Source organism: Polypterus senegalus, chromosome 18 (assembly GCF_016835505.1).
Source record: "Polypterus senegalus isolate Bchr_013 chromosome 18, ASM1683550v1, whole genome shotgun sequence".
In the NCBI taxonomy this organism is placed as follows: Eukaryota; Metazoa; Chordata; class Cladistia; order Polypteriformes; family Polypteridae; genus Polypterus; species Polypterus senegalus.
This window is the reverse complement of record NC_053171.1, coordinates 59876429-59887064: the sequence shown is the minus strand read 5'-3', so window position 1 is coordinate 59887064 and position 10636 is coordinate 59876429.

Below are 10636 nucleotides of genomic sequence, written 5' to 3'. Positions count from 1 at the left end.
TTTTATTAGCCTTCATGATCACTTAAGTCTACTGATTGACCGTTCTGTAGATAGTGACAAGTCCTTTACAGCTCAAAAGCCTTTCTCATACTAAAGTTGTACTTTCCAGACTTCCCATTGTGGATTCATGTCAAACTTCAAATTTATTTATAGTACTACTGTCCAAGCCTGAATTCTGTGCAGGTCTATCTGTAAGGGAACTTGGCCTAAATGTAGTCACCTCAACTACCTTGTACTTTACATGAATTTAAAGGTAATCCAAAGAATTCTCAATTTCTGCATGTCACTCATATGAGATATTCACCTGCTCAAATTATTGCAGATGTTTGTAGTACAGTATGAGTTTGGGGGGTGGGGTCACCGTCCAGGATAACTGTGATGTGATAGCCAAGTGGATTTATTTGCAAACATCACCTAATAGGAATATTGTATTCTTGTGTTGTGTGTCAACATTTGATGTCTATGACTCTGAATTATAGTATTTTTTATAAAAGCTATGCATGCCTTGTACTTTTTACTTTTAAATGTTAGATGTTACAAAAAAAAGAAGAATTACCATTCTGATGCTTCATTTACTGTGGCTTAATCTACTTTCAAAAGCACTAGAACAAGCAGCTAGGTGACTTATAACAAATGTCGATGGTACAAATAGCATGGCTGGACCCACAAAAACAATCACACAATACACTGACATGAAAACATTTCACAATCAAAAGATATTTTAAAAAGAAAAGTAATTAAGGTTTAGAAACAAGACAAAAAAGCACCCATACTTCTAATGTGTTCTTAATAACTTTGAGACCTAGATTAGCCACATGCTACATAAATGTAAATTTTTATTTATGTCCAGTTGATAAATGTTATTTGTGGCTGCCCTTTTTCATGTAGATTAATGTTAATGTATGTGTGAAAGTCATTGCCAAAGCAAGAGATGCATTGAGATAACAGCACTTACAGTATTTTCCTTTTTAGAGACAAAGCTAACAGTTTAATTCTTTCATCTTGTTCCAGTCATTAGGATTTGAAATGTCACCCAGCAAAACATGAACATCTGTTTAATTCATTCATCATCTTAATGTTAATGGAATACAGTTTCTTTTGTGCTTTGCTTATTGTTTCATATGGTCTATTTATTTGAATGCTCGCTTCTTATGAATATATATATATATATATATATATATATATATATATATATATATATATATATATATATATATATATATGTGGGTGTGTATGTATGCTTTGTTTGATGTCCTTTGCTTATTGTAATATGCTCCTTATTATTTCCTTTCATATTGTTAATGTTTGTTTCTCTTGTAGTCAGGTGATGGAGAGGGCTGGATTACTGCGTCATATTGGAAAAGTCCGAATATACAGTAGTTCAGATTCTCAAGCAGTGTGGCAACTCATTCACATTCTTTCTTTGAGCAAGTTATAAATTATTAAGGTTATCATTCTGTATTAAGTAGCCAGCACAATGAAAGTGAAGGTGAACAGCTGTACTCTCTGTCTATAGGGGTGTATTGCTGCCTTTTTCCATTACACACATCCACCTGCAGTATTGTAATTTTGTGTGCAACAGTTTATTGAAATGTCTTCCTTTAGGCTGTACTAGAATCCCTCCTCCACTCCATTCCCCCTAAATGATAATCTGAAAACAGCAATACTAATGATGTTTAGAAGAGTGGAAGGAAATAAATAAATATAGGTATTACATCAGTAAACATTTAGACACCAGTGTATTACACGTTGTCACAAGAACAAGACATGGACAGATAAAGGTTTGGGGTATCCTGGCTGCAAAAGTCGTTTTAACAAATAATCAGCACTGAAGTGCATTCAACTGAGTCCAAAACAAGACTGAGGAAACAAAGGAAAAGGGGCAGGTTTTAAAGGGGGAGACAGGAAGTGAGGTCATATGGATCCGGCACGTGGTCTTCCACCATTGGTTCATAGCCGGACGTGATATCACAGGGACTGGAGCTGGTGTGGCCGACGTCCATTGGCTCAGTCCCGGAAGTGATGTCAGGAGAGCTAGGTGAAATCCCCCAGGAATGGTCTACAGGCAAGGGAGAAAAAGAGTCAGTGCACTCTGCCACACCCCGGCATGCCTCCGAACTGCCTTCACTGTAACAACGTATAAGGCATTTGTAAAAATAATGATAAATTTGGTCAATGCTCTTATAAGAACAAGAAGTAATCCAAAAGAAATTACATTGTATATTGTATTTGGTAGAAATATATCTGTCAATTTAGGAAAATAAAACAGCAGGATTCCCCAAATTCAGCAAATTACACATCTTTCCAGTTCTTATTTGCCGTCAGCCTGGTAAACATAACGTTAAACAAGCATTAGTATTCCATTTGTCCAAATATTTCTCCAAGTTCCCAGGCACAGAAACAAACAAAAAAAAAAAACAAACAAACAGAAAAACTAAAATTTCTCTCTTCCAGACAGTATCTCAGTTATTTTCTGGTGAAGCATAAAAAACGGCATTGGCCTCTTGCAAAGCAAGCTTCATAGGGAATCCCCCTGTAACTGGCGTTCTATGCATACAGTATATAAGCAAGTTTCATGAAAATGGTGGTACATACAAATTAATGTATTTTAACAAAAACACAGCTATATTTAGTTCATTACAGGTGACTGGGGTGTCCAGGGACATGGAGTGCATCCCAGAATCATCTAACACAGGGAAGGAAAGAACCAAGTAGTGCTTTATCATTAAGGTACATTTCACGTTTATTTATTTCGATCTTCCCTGTGAAGGACTGACACAGTGATCAGAATTGCTGCGTCACAACTCCAGAGACAAGCATTCAGATCACAGCTAGGTTCTCCCTTTGATATTCTGGTTTCCAGTAACATCCAAAAAACATTCAAGTTAATCTAATGGCAGATTTTATACTGGCCTTGTTTTCAGTGACTGGGTGTGAATGTGAGTGTACACAGTGAAAGACTTCAGCTACCTAAGGTTGTTTTCTATCTTGTGCCCTATGTTGCATGGTATATTCTGATTCTCCTGTGAGCCTGTATTGGATGGCTAGAAAGTGCCCTAGCTGGGAATTCAAAATCTAAACATTTTGAGGAAGCTGTATCACCATTACTTGCAAAATGCACAGACACCTTAAATATAAACAGTGTGATATAAGACACCATAAAGGGTGGGTAAAAAATTAAAATATTAGATGTCAGGAAGAGTGATAATTATAATGCAACTGAGCAGATTTGGGCCTTCACTTTCAGCCTCAATGTCAGGTCTCAGGAGGAACAAAATGAATGCAATGGCATTTGAACAACATGCTAAGGATTAAGGATTTTAGGTGTTTTAGTGGGTTTACCTGCTGCCAAGGTTCATGGGAGGTCACTAATATGGACTGCCTGAGGTGTTTATTTTAGGCTTTAATAGGGAATATAATATATATGATCCTTGTCTTAAGGTGGACATGTGCCCCTTCCTTTGTGGTCTCCTGTTTTTTGTTAAGTGTTGCCATTCAGATCCTGGCTCCCTGTAATCCAGAGTTTAGAATAAGCAGGTTCTGAAAATGAATTACTAGAAAAACATGACTCTTCAGAAATCTGGTACACATATAGAATTCAGTATACATGTAATATACTGTATGAATATCAGAAGGTAGTAAGATTTGAAACACCACATTACTTTTTCAAACCAGTTAATCCATGTCAGGATTGTTTCCTTAATATGTGAAACAAAAACAATGTTAATAATAAAAGCATATTCTAAGTATGTTGTAATAGCTAGTTTCCTAAAATGCAGTACTATTCCATTAATGGTTCCAGCAAATAAGCCTTAGTGTGCAATTTACCATCCATCCATCCATCCATTATCCAACCCGCTATATTCTAATTACAATGTCATGGGAGTCTACTGGAGCCAATCCCAGCCAACACAGGGTGCAAGGCAGGAAACAAACCCTGGGCAGGGCGCTAGCCCACCACAGTGCAATTTACCATTTAATGTGTTATTGTTAAATCTGAATTTGCTGTCCTCATACACAGTTTTCAGGATTTCATTTTCAAATCTATGTATGCCTAGTCATGTCTCAGGCCACTGTCATGGTTACTTGTGTATTAAAATGAAAATATTGACATTTGTGAAATAGTCATTTTGAGGGGAATGATAAAAGCATCATTGCTTGGTGTTCTGCTTTTCTCGTTTTCTTATACTACAGGAAAAGTTCCTGCAAGTTTTGACACCAAATAGCAAATAAATGGTAGTACAATTTTTCAGAATTAGGATAGGATTCCAGTCAATGTATATAAAAAGAAAACAATGTTTCTCTCCTCAAATCTGGAGTAGAATTGGGGTACATGTGTGGGCTGGCTGAAAAAGGTGTCTGCTGGAAAGGTGAAACTGTAAGTAACTCAGTACTTAAATATGGCCAAGAAAGGAACTAGGGGGAAATATGGTCATCAGATATCAAAAAATATTTACTCAGCACATGTAATTTAGCTTATGGAGTAAAAAAGACAAATAATAAATGATTATGATATTTTACTCTCACTGGGCCACAGAAGTATTAATAAAATCAAAAACTGTGAATGTTAATTCTCTGAGATTTTTTTTCAGATAAGGAAGACACAATTTCAGAGATAAGACAGGTATTTACAGATAAGGAAGACAGAAATTTGAGAGTGAGGTAATTCTTCTCACTAATCATGAGGCTGGAGAGTGGTGAAATATTGCATTTTGATTTACACACGCAAGTTAGAATTTCACTGTACTCCATACACATGACAATAATGGCCTAGTAATTTGATAAAAGGCAGAGTCCAGAAAACAAAGGTTTAAAAAAGCAACCAGTGTATTATATGAGTTGACTATTATGTAGCAATGCTCTGACTGTGTGAATAATGGCTCTGTTAGGCTACTGTATAAAGGTACTTGTGTGCTGTCTAAGTAACTTGGCAGTGTGTGCTGTGAGGTGCCTTAAAATGAGTTCAGTGGAACCTCAGTATCACAACCATAATTCGTTCCAAAACTCTGGTCATAAACCGAGTTGGTCATGAACCGAAGTAATTTCCCCCATAGGATTGTATGTAAATACAATTAATCCGTTCCAGACTGTACGAACTGCATGTAAATATATTTTTAAAAGATATTTAAGCACACATATAGTTAATTATACCATAGAATGCATAGTTTAATAGTAAACTAAATGTAAAACACATTGAATAACACTGAGAAAACCTTGAACAACAGAGAAAACGAACACTGCAAGAGTTTGCGCTGTAGCGCTACGAACCGCTTGTTAAAAACACTTTTTTTAATGAGTTTTAAGCACAAGGAAAAAACGAATACATCAAAAATCCATAATATAATAAACCACCAAGAAAAGTAACATTGCAACAATGCACGCTACGAACCGATCGCTGTAAACAGAAGTGAAGTGGAGGTTAAAATCCAATAGAAAAAAGTCTTCATTAAATACAACAAGGTTAAAACAATGCTCAGATCTGTCTCTTTAAAAGCAAGCCTTATGTGTCCAGCTGTCTCTCTCTCGTGTGTGTTTGTGTGTGTGTGTGTGTGTGTGTCTCTCTCACGCACCAGTCTGTGTGTGTATGTGTGTCTCTCTCTCTCGTGCGCGTCTGTGTGTGTGTCTCCCTCGCGCGCGTGCGCACATCTGTGTGTGTGTGTGTGTGTCTCTCTCTCTCTCTCACTCTACACAGGGAATGCACAGGGAGAGACTGAACACTTGCGGAAATCATCGCCGCAGACAAATGCAGGGAAACTGGCTTGTTCATATACCGAGTCTGTGGTTGTGAACAGATGCAAAAGATTGGCAAACGTTTTGGTCGTAAAGTGATTTGTACGTGTTCCGAGACGTTCGTGAACTGAGGTTCCACTGTAAGTGAATCTGACAAAATGTGTAAAAGGTCTTAACAAGAAATTCAGAAAAGAATAAATACATTTCAATTTTATTTCCTCTTTTTACATAGCAAAATTCCCACTTACATGCTTAAATGCCGTACATTTTCATAAATACTCACATATCTCAATAGTCTCAAACCAATCAGGGTTGCTGGAGCCTATCAAGCAGTACTGGATGCAAGGCAGGGAGCAGTCCTGTATGGGATGCCAGGCAATTTCACAACCCATTCATGCTCAAGACACAAATGTAGAATACTCAATTGTCCTAACATTAACGACTTTAGGATATTGTAAAAAAAGAAAACCTGGATGAAAACATGTACAGTATATAGCACATTTTCATACATGAAAATAGCTTAAAGTGTTTTACAAAAATAATAGCTAAACATAAATACAAAAAAGTAAAAAAAAAACAATAAAGAAAAGTTATTTATAATATAGAAACAGGGAGGATGTGCAAATTACACACAGGGAGTAAACAGACAGAGATTCAAACTCAGGATGCTTTTTTGTGTCAGGGTATGCTGAGTTGCAGAACTGCAGTGAAGCACACCACCCTGTGTACAGAGTGGTGTACAGAGCTGAATGAGTTTATAGAAAAAATTACATGAGGGTAAAAAAAAAACCAATCATTTATTAACTATACAATGGGTAGTATCTTTTGCACGATCACTGGAAGACTGTCAGTTACCTGACCTTAATATCTTTGAGGTGTAAATAAAATCAAAGGTCCCAAAACTGAAAAAACCATGGCACAAAGACTGTAACCTGTCTAGGAACAAAGTAGTTCTATGGAACTGGCAAGACCAGTGCCAACCACCCATGCCAAGTTATAATGTTGACTATGTACATAAAAACTGAATGAATTGAATTAAAACTGCTGAAATACTTGTAAATTGACAAACCTGATTAAGATATCAATGGGGCTTATATGTTGTAACACACGTATGAATTGGAGGCAGCTGAAGGGCTGGAAGAATACAATACAATACAATGCAATTTATTTTTGTATATCCCAAAATCACACAAGATAGGTAACTCACCACCTATCAATTGGCCTATTTCTGCAGCATCTCCCCGACAGTTTTACCCAGCCAGCCTGACAAGTCCTTCACTCCATGAGCGAGATCCTACAGCTCGTGAAAAAAAAACCCACACCGGCCTCATAGTCTGGGAGGGCAAAACGGTCCTCTAGTGGACTCCCTAGATACTATGTCCCACAACAGTCTCGTGTACACAAACCGGAGCCGTTCTAAAGTCCCTGGGCTGCTTGGAGTGAAACCTGTCCAGGAACGAGGCGGAATGCAGGTGAATGAGGGAATGTGCTTTATGTACCCTGGCCAACTCCTAATGTCTTCACATACCGGGGATGTACTTGTTAATGGACACAAAGTCGCTGCATTGTTTGACTCCGGCAGTAACGTAACCATCGTTGCTCGCCGATATGTCTTACCGCGACAGCTCACTACACAAATGACCTGTCTTAAGTGTATATACGGAGAAGTCCGTGCATATAAATCCGCCCTGTATTACATCTGCTTCTGAGAGACGCTAAAAAAATACCCCGTGGCAGTCCTTCCCAACCCACCTTTTCCTGTGATACTAGGGTGGGACTGGTCAGACAGAAACTGCGGCAGACTATTGTGTACTCCTGGTTGGGCTCTGGGCCTATTGGTAGGTGAGAAAGACTCATCTCAAGCTTCCTCCATGCCGTGTAAAGGGCCGGCAGAGAGTGAGACAGAGGGCCAAGAGGGTGATGCAGAATCTCCTGGTCCGTTGAGGGCTGCTACATCATCTATTGGTGCCCAGGCAGCTCGGGAGGAATCTCAGCCCCTTGAGGTCAGACTGGATGTTCTGCTGAAACTGTGGAAGGAGAGGGACCCCGATCCCTCCTCTGGTCAGCCCCGCTCCCTCTTTGCTCAAATGGATTCCCTTAATTTCGGCAAGGAATTATCTTCCAGGCAGAGGCAGGAGCTGGAAACAGCTATCCGCTCCATCCTAGAGGCGGTGAGTGAACAACCTCTCTGGTTACGCATGACATATTGACTGAGTTAGGAGTAATCGTCCGAGAGCAGCCCTATAGACACCCGGAGGCAAAGAAAGCTGAGGTGGAACTGGAAATCAAGCGAATGCTGGAACTAGGAGTGATTGAGGAAAGTTTTAGTTCTTGGTCCAGTCCCATTGTCTTGATCGCTAAACCCGACAGCAGTTGGAGGTTTTGTAATGACTTACATCGGCTTAATCAGATTTCCCAGTTCAATGCTTATCTCATGCCTCACATGGACAACGTCCTCGAGAGGCTGGGACCAGCTCGGTTCCTGACCACACTTGACATGACAAAGGGGTACTGGCAGGTTCCTTTACCGGAGTCCACAAAGGCTAAGATAGCGTTTAGCACCCCTAGTGGGCACTGGCAGTTTTGTGTCCTTCCATTTGGGTTACATGGGGTGTCTGCAACTTTCCAGCATCTGGTGGACAAAGTGCTCCAACCCCATAACATGTATTGTGCTACCTACCTGGATGACATCGTCATCTATTCCAGCACGTGGAAGATGTATGTACAGTAGGTCACAGCGGTATTGCAGGCACTAGGAGAGGCCGGGCTTCAACTCAATCCCAAGAACTGTTTCTTCGGGTTGAGAGAGGCTAAATACTTAGCTACCTGGTGGGCTGGGGTACTGTGAAGGCACAGTGTTCCAAATTAAATGCCATACTGACATGGCCCCGTCTGTGAAACAAGCAGCAGGTCCAATCATTTCTCGGTTTAGCTGGGTACTACTGCCGGTTTGTGCCTCACTTTTCTGAGACAGCAGCGCCCTTGACCAACTTGACGAAGAAAAGAGCTCCCAACCTAGTGGTATGGTCTGACAAGGCGGAATCTGCATTCTGTGACTTGAAACAGACTCTAACTTCAGCACCTATATTAATAACCCCTAACTTTTCTCTTCCATTTGTCTTCCAGACAGACGCTTCGGACCAAGGCTTGGGAGCCGTATTGAGCCAAAGTGTTGATGGTGTTGAACACCCCATATTGTACCTAAGCCGGAAACTGTTGGAACAGGAGAACAGGTACACAGTGGTGGAGAAGGAAGCCCTGGCAATTAAATGGCTGATTACGCAGTTGCAGTACTACCTCTGGGGTCGGGTGTTCACTCTGGTGACAGACCATGACACCACTAAAGTTGATGGCCCTTCACAAGGAGTCATATCCGCGAGTCACTAGCTGGTTTCTTGACCTGCAGCAATATAAGTCTCTTCGTGCCAACACTGACGCCCTCTCTCTGGCTCATGACCTCTCGGTGCAGGCTGCCCAAACTGACGGATCTGGGCTGAGTGGGGTGTCTTGTCACACATGGGTGAATAGGAGGCAGCTGAAGGGCTTAGAGAATAATGGTAACACATGTTTCCAGGAGGTGGCGGGGTGCATTAACGCTCTTTCTAAGTTCCCTGCAGACCTTTCCCGGGAAATCCCAGCAGGAACCATGGCCTCGACTCGGGACACGGCACTTCCAGTCCCAGGTCCGAGGACGACATTACTTTCGGTCCTGGCCCGAGGACGACATCACTTCCCCCAGACCTCCTATAAAACCTCACTCCCTTCCTCTGGAGGGAAGTTCTGTTTTGGACTTAGTCTTGTAAACTGCTTTGTAATTACAAATTCTTTACTTATTGCAGCCAGGAACATATTACATGGGTGGCTGCCCCAAACCTTTTCTATGTCTGAAGTCTTACAATGTGGACAGTGAAGGAAATGGATGGAGGAGACAGAGATCTAGTAATTTACACAGAAAACCTGTCTACATGATGACATGCTGAAACTATATAGCACACGTAAAACTCAGGAATTATACTTATGTGACAGAGGTATTGTAAAGATAAGCATCTCATCTCCTGTCTCCACCCAAGGCTTTATTTTTGCAGAGGTGTGAGTGGAATGTGCGGGATTCTGAATTATTCATTGTTCTGCATTCTTTAGTTGTTCCATTCGTGTTTTGCAAAGCGACACAACCACAATTATTCTCCTCAAGCCCTAGTTTCAAATCTAACAATCAAAAAGACACATTTATCTAAAATCTGACAAAATAATTAGAAACATCAATAAGACAACAGAACTGGCTTTTTCAACAGGTACATTATTTTTCTTCTTATTGCTATAAAAAGACAGGGTGTGTTCTTACCTCATTCCTAGTGTTATTTTATTCCATTAATTTATCCATTTTCAAATTTGCTTAATCTTTTTAAATGACATGGGAGCCAATCATGGCAGCACTAGGCACACGTAGTTGAGAGCTCATTTTTGTTTATATGATCATTTTGTAATTTATAATAGCTGTATAGTGCTGACATATATCTATGCTAATAAAAAGCAAAGCCCTCCCTGACTCACTCACTCACTGACTCATCACTAATTCTCCAACTTCCCATGTAGGTAGAAGGCTGAAATTTGGCAGGCTCGTTCCTTACAGCTTACTTACAAAAGTTGGGCAGGTTTCTACGCGTAATGGTCATAACTGGAACCTATTTTTTCGTCCATATACTATAATAGACTTCTGCTCGATTCTGCTCATTTAGTGCCTGCCCATAAAAGGCCGTCTGTCAGAGGCAATCCAATAGAAACACTGCCGCTAAATATTCACGGGTGAAGGACTGTGCTTATGCAGACGAAGATGAGATGGTCAGGGTGGTGTTTGGCACAAACTCGGAGAAACTTGCCTGGTCTTAGCTAACATTAAATACAGCCG